This window comes from Mustelus asterias, chromosome 1 (genome assembly GCF_964213995.1).
Source record: "Mustelus asterias chromosome 1, sMusAst1.hap1.1, whole genome shotgun sequence".
Taxonomy (NCBI): domain Eukaryota; kingdom Metazoa; phylum Chordata; class Chondrichthyes; order Carcharhiniformes; family Triakidae; genus Mustelus; species Mustelus asterias.
The window spans coordinates 162,997,913-163,013,841 of record NC_135801.1 but is presented as its reverse complement, the minus strand read 5'-3'; the positions used below and the strand labels follow the sequence as shown (position 1 = coordinate 163,013,841).

The following is a 15,929-nucleotide window of genomic DNA, read 5'->3' as shown; positions in this document are numbered from 1 at the left end:
ACAACCACACATCCATCATACCCCAGGAGCAAGTGCAGCCGCTATTCCCCCTCCAAACCAACCTGGGCCCTCAAACCACCACATCACCCTTCCCCAGCTCCTGTCATCCCACCACCCTATCCCCCAGAAACATCCAAACCTGTTAATGGGCCTGGGCTGGCAATGTTGCGAGTCTTGGTTGAAGGTTGGAGGATGATGACAACTCGCTGTTGTGCTCACTGGGATCCTGACCCTGGTGCCACCTGTACTCCTACCTGTACTCCGAATGCACGCTGCCATCCTGGCCCACGGAGCTGTAAGGGTTGGGAACACATGTCTTTTGGCCAATGGGGGAGGACTTGCACCAAGGGTCTGGTGAATGTTGGGAAAGGTAGGGCAGGCACTCAGTAACATGTGGCTGAGTCTCGAAAGGCTCAACAGGCAGCATCTCTATGCATGGGAATTGGGACCACTCAGCTCTGTAGTTGGGGTGGGGAGTGGGGAGGGGGAGGGGATCAGAGACACATTTGTCTCACATCTGTGAGGTGCAATTAAAAGTTTATTGTGTTCTTAACATTATTGATAAATAAACCCTGACTACTGGGTGACCTTCACCCATGCCCTCTTAGTGAACTACAACTTTCTTACTTTGTGTAGTCAACTGCTTCTTCTTGGTGCTACCCCAGAATGCATAGCGGAGGTAGAAGTGTCCAGTTGTAATGCACGCCCTGCTGCCTGTGATGGCCTTGGCGGACGTCTCCTGGGTGGCCGGGACCTAGAGGGCCCTGGCTGACTTGCGGATGGCGCAGTTTTGGTGTACCCTGTTCATCTCGCTGGCCCTGAGATGCCCTGGTGTAAGGAAGGGGGGAAATCGGAAGGTCTCAGGACATCCGGGGTCTCCTGGGTGGAAGGCCCCGGCATGGGCTCAAGGCCTTCCTCCTCCCTTGAGGTGCCCAGAGGCCCCAGGGACACTCCATGGGACACCAGGGTAGCTGGACTGAGCTCCAGAAGCTCCAATGCCACCTGGCTTTGCCAGTTGTGGAGGCCCAGATGTGTCTCTGTGATCCCTCAGCTCTAGCCCTCTGAGACTCGGCCAAGATCCGGAGCCCCTCCACTACAGCATTCTGTGAGCGAGCCAGGCTCTGGAGCCCCTCAGCAGTAGCCCTCTGAGACTGGACTAAGTTGTCGAGGCTCACAGCCAGGCTCCAGAATGCCGGCGAGAATCCCAGCCATGGCCAGCAGTCTCCCACATGTCCCTGACACCCATGGCCATGGAACGCTGTACCTCCTGGATTCCAGAAACACACTCGCCCATGGCCCGTAGTGTCTCCAGGAAGGCCTGGACCCTGTCACCCATGAGGACAGACCCCTGAGCCAGATTTTCCACTGCGGTCGCCACCCTTGCAGTGTTGGCCTGTTTCACACGCTGTGTCGGCACCACCTCCTGTAACAGCACTCTGTTGGACTCCCCTAAACAGCCTTGCAGTCGCAACATAGTTGCTAACAGCTCTTCCACAACTCCCCGGGTTTCCTGATGTATCTCCATCAGTCTTGGAATACAGCTTCCACCCGATGTGCATCAGTGTCTGTGATGTGCTCACCAGATTGTGACCCAGAAGCCTCAATACCAAAGGTACCAAGTGTGGTGATTGTCTCTGTGTTGGTGGGTTGTGTGGTGGATGCCGGTGCCGCTTCAGTGGTGCTGCCCTCAGAGGATTCCTCAGTGCCTCCCTCCGAGGTGTCGTCCAGGGGGTCATGGGCAGTTTGTTCCAGAGTCGGGGGCGGGGGGGTGGGGGGGTGGGTGGAGGGGGGGCGAAGGGCCGGGTTCTTCTGGGTCCAGAGCTGCAATAAAGAACATACATTTGGGGAAGGGAGGCAAAACATTCTACGCAGCATCACACTTACTTCGACGAGGGCCTAGGTTGAAGGCTAAGCTTATGATCACTTGCATGCTGGACGCTGACCTGGCTGTCCGTCACCATTTGGGATGACCCATCGCCCCCTGCCAGCTCCATGGAACGCTCTTCAACGCTGGTCAGCTGCCACAGGTCAGGCCCACCACCACCAGTCTGTGCCGTCTTGTTCTGGTTATTTATGCTTTTCTCCTGTGGGAACGTAAGGTGGATAGCAAGCATTAATATATTGCAGTGCATGGTGCGCAATGTGTGCCTGTGTCTCGGGGGTTGTGCTGGCAGTTTCGGGGTTAGGGGTCACCACTGAAGGGTGGACGTTGAGGAGTGAGGGGAAGGGGTTAGATTCTGTTCCTGGGGGAAGGGTAACTTGTTGCCTGCCCCTCAGGTTTCTAAGCATGGTTTGAGATCTGTGCCAAGCATGTGCGGGGTTCCAAGTGGGATGCTCACTTACCCTTGCTGCTCGAAGAAGGCAGTACTTTTTTTTCTACACTGCCAGCCAGAGCGTGGTGTCAGGCTCCTGGCATTCACCGCTGCTGCCACCTCCTCCCACAATGCCTTGGCGGCTGCACCCGTTGGGCGAGGGCCCTGGCCGGGGAAGATCCGCTCACACCTCTCCTCCATGGCATCAAGCAGGCGTTCCTGGTCGGCCTCAGTGAATCTTGGTGCTGCTTTCCTCAAAGACATCTTTGTGGCGTGATTGACTGTGTGTCCATTCCTGCAGCTTATATACAGCTCTGGTTTATTAGGGGGGTGCGGGTGCAGTGAGTGCGGCCAGTCAAGGGCCCACTGGCAACAAATCCTTGTGAGAAATTTTGAAGGCTGCTTTCAGTTGAGTCTCATGCATCCCTCGGGGTGCTGATTGGCTGTCATTCAATAAGCTGCTGTGTCGGGGGGGGGAGGGGGTGGGGGGGCGGGGGGGGGGGGATGTGCGTGGGGGGGTTGCTGCTATACTCACAGCTCCCATTCAATAAAGGGAATGCTCGCAAGCTGGGATTGTGCATGTCAGCACAACACAAGTTCTCTGCAGGGCAGCGGTGAGGTCAGTATGTTGAAGGGATGGAGGGATGTGGTAACTGCATTGACTGGATCTGTGGGGGTATGGGGTGAGCGGGCAGCCATGTCTGTGTGCAGGGGGGTTGTGGGGGCCAGCGATGAGGCCAGTGATGTCTGGGAGGGTTGGATGGCAGTGATCTGGATGCTGGGTAGTCTTTTCCACAATCTCCCAGCGATGTGCGCATGCGCAGGTTCCCGCTCATCCCAGCGATTTCTGGCTCTTTGGCGTGAATAAGCCCCGTCCCCTGAGCTTTTAATGTTATTCACAATTGTGACCTCCACATTGCACAGAGTGGGGAGATTCGGGTCTGAAGTTGCACTGAAAAAACAGTTGTGATCTCGGCCAGTTTTCCCACCAATTCAGCACTTTTGGGAGAATCGCCCCCTGCATTTCTGTAAATTGTGGTATGATTGAACTCGATCATTGGTAAATCTTTCAGTGTGAAACTTTTAAATTAATTTATTGTTGAACATGGTTTTCTTTAAATAAACACTTTTTGCCCTTTTCCAAGGTCATCTTCAGGATCCTGTTGACTGAAATGACTGGGCTCACAAATCTATTTTAGAAAATGTAGCATGAACTAGGCTTTTCATTAAATATTTTAGTAGCCAAACAAAACACAGTGCCCTAAATGACAGTGATATCTGACAGGTGGCCTTCCTCATGCCTCTGCTTGTCTTTCCATGTAACAATAAAATTGAAGTGACAAAAACAATTTACTGGCTTCCATTCTTCCTGTTTTTGAAAGCTGATAGTAAGAAAATAAGCCTCCAATCTAAACTTTTTAACTTTTATTCCTTTTACTTTTTAAAGAGGGAGAAGTTGAAAAACCAATGGAATTAACATTGCCCTTCAAACTAAGAAAACTATCGGTGAAAATGGTGACTATTGTTTTCCATTTTTTTCCCCAATCTGTCATCTCCTAAAGGAACATCTTCCTGGCCTCCAGCCTTGAGGTGCCAGTCACCCTCCAGTACCTCAGCAACATGTCAATGTAAAAGTCAGAGTCAGCATGTAAGTTGCACAGGAAATGCTGCAGCGATAATCTCGCCTTGTTTTCAGCAACTTCAGGCAGAGTTAGCCAGAGAGCAACCATGAGCAGGAACCCTGAACGATTTTCTCCTCTCTAACCCAGGCGTGTGGATTACAAACTTAAAAAACTCTAAAAAGCTTTAGAGTTAAAGTAAAAAAGTTTATTTATAAGTCACAAGTAAAGGCTTACATTAACACTGCAATGAAGTTACTGTGAAATTCCCCCAGTTGCCACATCCCGGCACCTGTTCAGGTCAACGCACCTAACCAGCACGTCTTTCAGAATGTGGGAGGAAACCGGAGGGGACCCACGCAGTCACGGGGAGAACATGCAAACTCCACACAGACAGTGATCCAAGCCAGGAATCGAACCTGGGTCCCCGGCGCAGTGAGGGAGCAGTGCTAACCACTGTGCCAATGTGCCACCCTTTACAAATCTTATATCTTGAAACTTATTGAAGACATTAACCCTGATTCAACCTGAAAGTGGAAGATGACATAAATAAATCAAAATATTCAGATTTTTTAAAGGATATTTTTATTGAAAGTTTTCCATTTTCCATTTAATACAAGGCACAGCAAATTCCCAAAATCTAGTACAGTACAGAATAATCATTATTCCACATAAACATAAAAACATAAGAACTATACATACAGAAACGTATACAGGAGCACATTCTCAACATACAGTAAAGACCAGCAAATTCAGTTTAGTTCAGTCGGACAACATGGTCGGTGCAGGCTTGGAGGGCCGAAGGGTCTGTTCCTGTGCTGTAATTTTCTTTGTTCTTTGCTTGTTCTTTGAATGTTCATACAAATGAGTCAAGGGTGATACTGCACCCATATCTGTCGACAAGAGGCTTGTGCCTGCGCCCTGTGCCACCCCAAACCCTGTAAATATTAAGAATCTAAAACCCACTAAATGCTTCTTTAAACACAGGAAAAGCCTGTAGAAAGCAATCAGCAACTAGCCTGTAAGTAGTTGATCATCCCTTTAACCAGCGGTGAACATATGTTCAGCTGTGTGTGTGAAGAGCTGCAATTAGCTGGAGTGCTGATAGCACAGATAGTGCTGATGTTAAATCAGTGTTACACGCTGATTAACATCTACATTTGCCTAGTCTGTACACTTGCAGCAGACACTCCCTGCCCGCCCAAGTGGCTTCTCCAGGAAGGCATACGGTGTGGCTAAAACAGGTACTAACGAGTTGAATTTTGAGGCCAGTGTCTCTTGATGTCATTGGAACCCCCCACTGCTATTTTCCCCATCCTAGACTCAGTAAAACCTCAGAGTATTTATACGACTGCCGACTGGAAGAAGAATTTAAATGGACTTTCAAGTGAAGGTGTTTTCACATTAAGTCATTCGTGTTAATAGGATTTCAGTGCTTTGCTGTTTACTGGTTGTCAAAGTGATCCAGAACTTGGAGATGATTTCATTTTGGTTTCCTTGCTTTACTCATCCTGACAAAGCATTTCCAGCTTATCATGCGGCCTATGTTATTCGAGATGGATGAACATTTGGAGGAAGTGCAGCAGCATCAACCAGAACAAGTAGCAGTTGGGCCTGTTGTAGCACAGCAGGTGTAGGCCTCAACAATTTTGCTGTGTCTCTGAACATTACTTGAATACTAGAAATGCCAAATCCAAAATGATTGTATGCGTATCTTCCTTTCAATTATGAATGAATCTTTTATTTATGATGGATTCAACTCTCAAGAGAGTAGTAACATGATCTTAGCAGTAATAGAGAGGGCTCTACACAACTTGAAGCAACTACCACGTGAAACAGCTACATGCGGCAGCACGGTAGCACAGTGGTTCGCACTGCTGCCTCCCTGCGCCAGGCACCCGGATTCGATTCCTGGCTTGGGTCACTGTGTGTGTGGAGTTTGCAGGTTCTCCCCGTATCTGTGTGGGTTTCCTCTGGGTGCTCCAGTTTCCTCCCACATTCTGAAAGATGTGCGGGTTAGGTGCATTGACCCAACTAGGGGAATTTAACAGTAACTTCATTTCAGTGTTAATATAAGCCTTACTTGTGACTGATAAATAAACATTACCAATGGAGCACATCAAGTACCTCTGCACAAGAGCTAAATTAGCTGGTGAACTTTGTCTTGTCTGGAGGGTTTGTTGTAGGTCGCTACCTAGACATATCACCTCTTTACACCCTACCTTATCACTGCTGTGTGACTGCTCTGCCACAACTCCCCAGTTTAGTGGATTGGAGATTAATACAACTACTTATCCCCATCTTTTTCATGAAGTTAATTAGATTGATCTGAGCAGATGGCAGCTCTTTCTGAGGATGTCCTTGCAATTAGCACCAGTAAATGTGAACTGCCTTTGACCTGGCATAGCCTTTCCAGGCAATTCGACTCTAAGAACCATCTCATTGATATTTTCACAAACTTCTCTTTACATCCTGATTTGATTTGATTTATTATTGTCACATGTATTAGCATACAGTGAAAAGTATTGTTTCTTGCGTGCTATACAGACAAAGCATACCGTTCATAGAGAAGGAAACGAGACAGTGCAGAATGTAGTGTTACAGTCATAGCTCGGGTGTAGAGAAAGATCAACTTAATGCAAGGTAAGTCCATTCAAAAGTCTGACAGCAGCAGGGAAGAAGCTGTTCTTGAGTTGGTTGGTACGTGACCTCAGACTTTTGTATCTTTTTCCCGAAGGAAGAAGGTGGAAGAGAGAATGTCCAGGGTGTGTGGGGTCCTTAATTATGCTGGCTGCTTTGCCAAGGCAGCGGGAAGACAGAGTCAGTGGATGGGAGGCTGGTTTACGTGATGGATTGGGCTACATTCACAACCTTTTGTAGTTTCTTGTGGTCTTGGGCAGAGCAGAAGCCATACCAAGCTGTGATACAACCAGAAAGAATGCTTTCTATGGTGCATCTTAGCTCAGCATTTCCCACAGGCCAACTGCTCACTAGCTAATCTACTCTTCCCCTCTTCCCACCCCCCGCCTCCCCACAACACATGTTCCATTCTAAGCATCCTAGACTTCGGTTAGCACTGCTGCCTCACAGCACCAGGGACCCTGGTTCGATTCCCAGCTTGGGTCACTGTCTTTGTGGAGTTTGCACGTTCTCCCCGTGTCTGCGTGGGTTTCCTCCGGATGTTCCAGTTTCTTCCCACAGTCCAAAAGACGTGCTGATTAGGTGCATTGACCCGAACAGGCATCGGACTGTGGCGACTGGGGGAATTTCACAGTAACGTCATTGTGGTGTTAATGTAAGTCTTTCTTGTGATGAAGAAATAAACATTACTTTACCTTACTTTACTTTACCTATTTCTAAATACGATGATTTCTAACTAGATAAACTATATTGCTACATTGCTTTTCAGAAAAGAGGCTAAAGCTTCATACAGTTACAATTAAAACAGTACAGCAAAATTACACCAACAAATTGCTTCAGAGAATCAATCAGACTTGCTGAGATATTCCTGATTAACCCTTTTCATCCCAGTTGTGGACATTCATGAAGGCATTGCTGATGGGACGCCTTATCCAGCTACAGGGTCACTTTGTCAGACTTCTGAGAGAAACAGTGTGTCAGCAGGCTGCACCGCACTAACCAGGCATTCGCAGATCTCCCCAAAATCCTGCAACAGCATCTACTGCCTCCAGACCAGATGTCAGGCTTTGCCAGAGGCTATGGAAACGATCACGATCCGGGACTGGTCTGCCGCAGGCTCCCTCCAGGCTGTTGCTGGAGACATCATCCACATGTCCCAAGCTGCTGTGTACAATTGTATTAAGTAGCTCGGTATGTTTTCCTAACAAAAGTCAAAACTTCAATTTGTAGTGATAGCCATAATGAGAGAGCTTTGTGATTTGCAGCAGTGCCTGGCTTCCCTTTAGGCCTCATTGAATACAAGGATGTAACTATCAGATCACTCGAGGCTGGGCCAGGACCCTTATTCAAAAAGATAGTCAACTGTTCCATCAAAACCTTATTGGTGTGATTTTTGCCAGTTTCATTGATAGGTGTTGCAATATTTTCGTCCTGAACAACTCTCCCACAATTTCATACCTCCAGTAATATCAGAGCATGGCTTCTATAGGATAGGACTGTGGCCCTATGTCCTTCTAGGTTATGGTTGTGAGTTTGGAAGATGCTACCTCAGAGCCTTGGTGAGTTCCTGCAGTTCATCTTGCAGATGGTACACATGACTGCCACAGTGTCGATGGTGGAGGGAGTGAATGTTTGTAGAAGGTGCACCAATCACGTGGTCTGCTTTGACCACATGAAGTCTGAAGTATTGAATACTTAATCCTGCTCTCCACTGAAATCCCTGCTTCCATTGGGAAACCTCACTCTACAATAATATTCCCACAATGTTCGAATAATCCTCCTCCTTCAAATGTCCCCACTCTCCTCTGATAACCCTGTTCTCCACTGGTATCCCTGCTCTTCTCCGATATTCCTGTTTTCCTCTGAAATTGCACCATTTGTGTAACTTCGCTCTCCATAGATATCTTGTTGCTTTTATGACCCCCTTTTATATTTTTATAGAGTCAGACAGGTTTACAGCATGGAAACAGGCCCTTCGGCCCATCTTGTCCATGCCACCCCTTTTTTAACCACTAAGCTAGTCCCAATTGCCTGCATTTGGCCCATATCCCAACTTGCCCATGTAACTGTCCAAACGCCTTTTAAAAGAAAAAAATGTACCTGCCTCTGCTATTACCTCTGGCAGCTTGTTCCAGACACTCACCGCCCTCTGTGTGAAAAAATTGCCCCCCTGGACCCTTTTGTATCTCTCCCCTCTCACCTTAAACCTATGCCCTCTAGTTTTAGACTCCCCTACCTTTGGGAAAAGATATTGACTATCTAGCTGATCTATGCCCCTCATTATTTTATAGACCTCTATAAGATCACCCCTCAGCCTCCTACTCTCCAGAGAAAAAAGTCTTAAAAGAAGAGGCTACAGAGATATTAGGTGCATTAGTTTTGATCTTCCATAATTCTTGAGATGGATTGTAAAATCGCTGACAGAAGCATTACTGAAGAAATTTGGGAGACAGAAAGCAGGAAACCACAGGCCAGTTAACCGATGGTAGAAATGCTGGAATTCATTATTAAGGAGATAAAAATTGACATTTATCATCTAATAATGTAATCAGGCAGAGTCAACATGGTTTTGTGAAAACCGGCATGCCAAAATCAGAAACCAGTTGTAATGAGGACGCTGGGGGCCTGGGCGTGAGTATAGAACATAGAACATTACAGCGCAGTACAGGCCCTTCAGCCCTCGATGTTGCACCGACCTGTGAAACCAATCTAAAGCCCATCTAACCTAAACTATTCCAATATCATCCATATGTTTATCCAATGACCATTTAAGTGCCCTTAATGTTGGCGAGTCCACTACTGTTGCAGACAGGGCCTTCCACGCCCGTACTACTCTCTGAGTAAAGAACCTATCTCTGACATCTGTCCTATATCTATCACCCCTCAATTTAAAGCTATGTTCCCTCGTGCTAGCCATCACCATCTGAGGAAAAAGGCACTCACTGTCCACCCTATCTAATCCTCTGATCATCTTATATGCCGCTATTAAGTCGCCTCTTAACCCTCTTCTTTCTAACGAAAATAGCCTCAAGTCCCTCAGCCTTTCCTCATAAGACCTTCCCACCATACCAGGCAACATCCTGGTAAATCTCCTCTGCACCCTTTCCAATGCTTCCACATCCTTTCTATAATGCGGCAACCAGAACTGTACGCAATACTCCAAGTGCGGCCGCACCAGAGTTTTGTACAGCTGCAACATGACCTCATGGCTCCGAAACTCAATCCCTCTACCAATAAAAACTAACACACCGTACGCCTTCTTAACAACCCTATCAACCTGGGTGCCAACTTTCAGGGATCTATGCACATGGACACGGAGATCTCTCTACTCATCCACATTACCAAGTATCTTACCATTAGCCCAGTACTCTGTATTCCTGTTACTCCTTCCAAAGTGAATCACCTCACAGTTTTCTGCATTAAACTCCATTTGCCACCTCTCAGCCCAGCTCTGCAGCTTATCTATGTCCCTCTGTAACATACAACATCCTTCCGCTCTGTCCACAACTCCACCGACTTTAGTGTCATCCGCAAATTTACTAACCCATCCTTCTACACCCTCATCCAGGTCATTTATAAAAATGACAAACAGCAGTGGCCCCAAAACAGATCCTTGCGGTACACCACTAGTAGCTGAACTCCAGGATGAACATTTCCCATCAACCACCACCCTCTGTCTTCTTACAGCTAGCCAATTTCTGATCCAAACCGTTAAATCATGCTCAATCCCATGCCTCCGTATCTTCTGCAATACCTTGCCGAAGGTACTTTACTGAACGCTTTACTGAAATCCACATACACCACATCAACTGCTTTACCCTTATCCACCTCTTTGGTCACCTTCTCAAAGAACTCAATAAGGTTTGTGAGGCACGACCTACCCTTCACAAAACCGTGTTGACGATCCCTAATCAAATTATTCCTTTCCAGATGATTATAAATCCTATCTCTTATAATCCTTTCCAAAACTTTGCCCACAACAGAAGTAAGGCTCGCTGGTCTATAATTACCACGGTTGTCTCTACTCCCCTTCTTGAACAAGGGGACAACATTTGCTATCCTCCAGTCTTCTGGCACTATTCCTGTAGACAATGACGACATAAAGATCAAAGCCAAAGGCTCTGCATTCTCCTCCCTAGCCTCCCAGAGAATCCTGGGATAAATCCCATCCGGCCCAGGGGACTTATCAATTTTCACACTTTCCAGAATTGCTAACATCTCCTCCTTATGAACCTCAATCTCGTCTAGTCCAATAGCCTTTATCTCAGTATTCTCCTCGACAACATTGTCTTTTTCCTGTGTGAATACTGATGCAAAATATTCATTTAGCGCCTCTCCTATCTCTTCGGACTCCACGCACAACTTTCCACTATTGTCCTTGACTGGCCCTAATCTTACTCTAGTCATTCTTTTATTCCTGACATACCTATAGAAAGCTTTAGGGTTTTCCTTGATCCTACCTGCCAAAGACTTCTCATGTCCCCTCCTGGCTCTTCTTAGCTCTCTCTTTAGGTCCTTCCTGGCTAACTTGTAACTCTCAAGCACGCTAACTGAGTCTTCACGTCTCATCTTTACATAAGTCTCCTTCTTCCTCTTCACAAGAGATTCAACTTCTTTAGTAAACCACGGTTCCCTCGCTCGACCACTTCCTCTCTGCCTGACAGGTACATACTTATCAAGAACACGCAGTAGCTGTTCCTTGAACAAGTTCCATATTTCAATTGTGCCCATCCCCTGCAGTTTCCTTCCACATCCTATGCATCCTAAATCACGCCTAATCGCATCATAATTTCCTTTCCCCCAGCTATAACTCTTGCCCTTTGGTATATACCTATCCTTTTCCATTGCTAAAGTAAATGGAATTGTGGTCACTGTCACCAAAGTGCTCACCTACCTCCAAATCTAACACCTGGCCTGGTTCATTACTCAGCCCCAAATCCAATGTGGCCTCGCCTCTTGTTGGCCTATCTACATACTGTGTCAGGAAACCCTCCTGCACACACTGGACAAAAACTGACCCATCTAAAGTACTCGAACTATGGCTTTTCCAGTCAATATTTGTAAAGTTAAAGTCCCCCATAACAACTACCCTGTTACTTTCGCTCCTATCCTGAATCATCTTTGCAATCCTTTCCTCTACATCTCTGGAACTTTTCGGAGGCCTATAGAAAACTCCCAACAGGGTGACCTCTCCTTTCCTGTTTCTAACCTCAGCCCAAACTACCTCAGTAGACGAGTCCTCATCAAACGTCCTTTCTGCCACCGCAATACTGTCCTTGACTAACAATGCCACACGTCCCCCTCTTTTACCACCTTCCCTGCACTTACTGAAACATCTAAACCCCGGAACCTGCAACAACCATTCCTGTCCCTGCTCTATCTATGTCTCCGAAATGGCCATAACGTCGAAGTCCCAGGTACCAACCCATGCTGCAAGTTCACCCACCTTATTCCGGATGCTCCTGGCATTGAAGTAGACACACTTCAAACCACCTACCTGCCTGCTGGTACACTCCCGCGACATTGAAACCTTAGTCATGACCTCACTACTCTCAACCTCCTGTACACTGGAGCTACAATTCAGGTTCCCATCCCCCTGCTGAATTAGTTTAAACCCTCCCGAAGAGCATTAGCAAATTTCGCCCCCCCCCGCAGGATATTGGTACCCCTCTGGTTCAGGTGTAGACCACCCCATTTGTAGAGGTCCCACCTACCCCAGAATGACCCTCAATTATCCAGGTATCTGAATCCCTTCCTCCTGCACCATCCCTGTAGCCACGTGTTCAACTGCTCTCTCTCCCTATTCCTCTCCTCACTATCACGTGGCACGGGTAACAAACCAGAGATAACAACTCTGTTCTAGCCCTAAGCTTCCACCCTAACCCTGAATTTCTGCCTTACATCCCCATCCCTTTTCCTACCTATGTCTTGGGTGCCTATGTGAACCACGACTTGGGGCTGGTCCCCCTCCCCCTTAAGGATCCCGAAAACACGATCCGAGACATCATGGACCCTGGTACCTGGGAGGCAACACACCAGCTGTGAGTCTCTCTCGTTCCCACAGAATCTCCTATCTGTCCCCCTAACTATGGAGTCCCCAATGACTAATGCTCTACTCCTCTTCTCCCTTCCCTTCTCAGCAACAAGGACAGACTCTGTGCCAGAGACCTGTACCCCATGGCTTACCCCTGGTAATCCCCCCCCCCCCCCAACAGTATCCAAAATGGTATACTTGTTTTACAGAGGAACAGCCACAGGGGATCGCTGCTCTGACTGCTTCTTACCCCCTCTAACAGTCACCCAAGTATCTTCATTTCTAGGAGTAACTACCTCCCTGTAGCTTCTATCTATAGCTGCCTCTGCCTCCCGAATGATCCTGAGTTCATCCAGTTCCAGCTCCAGATCCCTAACACGGTCTTCAAGGAGCTGGAATTGGGTACACTTCCTGCAGGTGTACTCAGCTGGGACACTAATGGTGTCCCTCACCTCAAACATCCCACAGGAGGAACATTGCACTGCCTGCACTGACATCCCTGCCAACTTCCCTTACTAAGAAACAAAAGAGAAAAGAAGAACTTACCTGCTCTCACACCGAGTCTTTTTTTTAGGTTAGATGAGGGGGGGAAGGTGGGAGACACTGCACGAGTATGGTCCCTGAATGGTCAGGGAAACACCTGGACAGTACCCTAGCACAGCCCCCTGGCAGTGCCCACCCGACAGTGCCAACCTGGGGAGAAGAATGTCGGTTTTCAGTCAAAACCTGACACTTTGCCATTTGTTTGGAAAATTCCATCTTGAGTATATCAAAGAGAAGCTGTCAGATTTGTCTGTACCTGCAGCACCAACACTTCCATTTCACTTGAGGACGACAGAATCAAGGACAATTAGTTTGCAACACATGGCCAGCCAGCCTCACCAATTTTCTATTTTACTCACGTTCGATTGATACAAGAACCTCTGTGGAAATCACGTTCTGCTGAATTTAGGGTGACTCCACAGGTTGCAATCCCTCAGAATTCATACTTAATGTCTGGCTGACTTCTGTTCAAGCACTGGGTGATATTAAATTACAGAGTGACACACACATTCGGTATTTTCTTTTTCTACTTATAAATTGTTCGGATAGCTTCGTCAGCTGTTAACACCAGCATGATATGAATCATCTGCTTTGCAATCACAGCTAACCCCAAGGTCAAAATGTGCATGTTTTCATTCTAAGCTACCTTAAATTAACTACTCCACAATCTTGAACAAACACTGTAATTCAAATGGACTGTAGCGAGATGGAAGCAGATGTACAAAACAGTCTTTAATTACAAGAAATTGTGTCCTTTCCACTTGCAAAATTGTAAATCCACTCAAAGCTATGGCGGGGTCTGTGGTAGGGGCTATAATGGAGAACTATTATGGGCAGCTAGGGGAAATGACAGGGGGGCATGATGTGGGGCCTGAGAGGGATCTATGATGGGGGAAGCTATACGGGGTGGGGGTTGAGGGGTGGGGGGGCTATCCAGTAGGGTCAAGCGGGGAGGTCATAAAAGAGGTCCTTTGGGGGATGCATGATGGTGGGCATGTCGGGGATCATGATGGGGAGCATGTTGGGGGTCAAGATGGGGGGCATGTCAGGGGTCTTGATAGGGGCATGTCGGGGGTCAAGATCGGGGGCATGTTGGGATTCTTGATGGGCATGTTGGGGGTCTTGATGGGGGGCATGTGGGACAAATGCGGTCCGGAGCACACCTGATGGACTGGCGCAGATCGCTCCAGTATTCTCGCCGTTATGATACTTAGGGCATGGTCTTATTGGCTCGCTGTGCCAATCGATCAGTGCGGTGAGCTGGTAAGATTGAGTGAGAGGCCACTCACAAGGGTGTGAAGCATACTTAGCATGTCATTGCTAATGACATGGTGGGGCAGTGTGATAGGCAGGGAGGAGCTCCGCTGATGGGGGTGGGGGGGTTGGCGGGGGGGAGGCGGTGGGGGTTCATCAACTGGGAAGGGGAGGGAGACCGGTGAAGTGGGGAAATATGTACGGAAAAATATTTTCACCCAGAGGGTGGTTAGGGTCTGGAACAAACTTACTGTGAGGGTGGTGGAGGCTAGTTGGATCTGAAATATTGAAAAGGCAACAGGGGGGGAGGGACGAGGTAGAATGTTCTTTCAGGGAGCCAGTGCAGACTTAATAGAATCATGGAATCAAATAATCCTACAGTGCAGAAGGAGGCTATTTGGCCCAGTGAGTCTGCACTAACCACAATCCCACCCAGGCCCGATCCCCATAACCCCATGCATTTACCCTGCCAATCCCCTGACACTAAGGGGCAATTTAGTATGGCCAATCCACCTAACCCGCACATTTTTGGACTGTGGGAGGAAACTGGAGCACCCGGAGGAAACCCCACGCAGACACGGGGAGAATGTGCAAAGTTCACACAGACAGTGACCCGAGGCCGGCATTCAAACCCGGGTCCCTGGCACAGTGAGGCATCAGTGCTAACCACTGTGCCACCGTACTGCCCTCAACTTAATAGACCGAATACCCTCCTCCTGCCTTATAAAGTTGTAATTTTTGGCCCTCAGTTTCCCCTGTTTATGAGTAAGGTTGGGCATCTCTGCGCCCAAATGATGGTGAATGCCTGCTATTAAAATTATAAGGTAAGGCTTTCTTCGATATCTGGGTAAATTTATTCCGAACCAAAGTGACCAGGTTCCAGGCTTGATCTCGAGCAACATTTGGTGATTTCAGCTGTGGTGGCAAGAGAGATAATACAACTGGTTTCAACATCTCTTAGGCTAGTCTCTGTTCTGCTGATCATTAGCCAGGTTCAATCTGGCCTACTGCATTCGCTGCTCCCAATGCAGTCTACTCTACTTAAAGTAAAAGTAAAAGTTGAAAGTAACATTAAAATAAAGTAAAAGTAAAGTTTATTTATTAGTCACAAGTAAGGCTTACATTAACACTGCAATGAAGTTACTGTGAAATTCCCCTCGTCATCACACTCCGGTGCCTGTTCGGGTCAATGCACCTAACCAGCTCATCTTTCAGACTGTGGGAGGAAAACGGAGCACCCGGAGGAAACCATGCAGACACGGGGAGAACATGCAAACTCCACGCAGACAGTGACCCATGGCCGGGAATCGAACCCGGGTCACTGGCGCTGTGAGTCAGCAGTGCTAACCACTGTGCCACCATGTTGCCCCATCGGAGAGACCAAGCACAGACTGGGTGACCGCTTTCCTGAACACCTTCGGTCCGTCCATATGCAGGACCCAGGCTTTCCTGTCGCTTGCTGCATCAACACACCACCCTGCTCTCCTGTCCACATGTCCGTCCTTGGCCTTTTGCAATGTTCTAGCG

The 15,929-nt window shown here is 47.8% G+C and overlaps 1 protein-coding gene across 13 annotated transcripts in view; it reads right to left on the bottom strand.

The window, feature by feature from the left end:
• The window catches only part of LOC144502550 (uncharacterized), an 89,371-nt gene extending 75,739 nt beyond the window's left edge, over positions 1–13,632 (bottom strand). For 5 of the 13 annotated variants that reach the window (XR_013499391.1, XR_013499396.1, XR_013499385.1 and 2 more), the window contains exons 1-2: positions 13,508–13,629; positions 1,885–2,084 (exon numbers count right to left, since the gene is read on the bottom strand). The gene's annotated coding sequence lies outside the window, so the exon portion shown is untranslated. Of the gene's footprint in view, positions 1–1,884; positions 2,085–4,505; positions 7,773–13,507 lie in introns of those variants that run through there. The other 8 variants (XR_013499381.1, XR_013499400.1, XR_013499392.1 and 5 more) reach the window with 4 other exon arrangements.
• Positions 13,633–15,929: the final 2,297 nt, after the last annotated feature.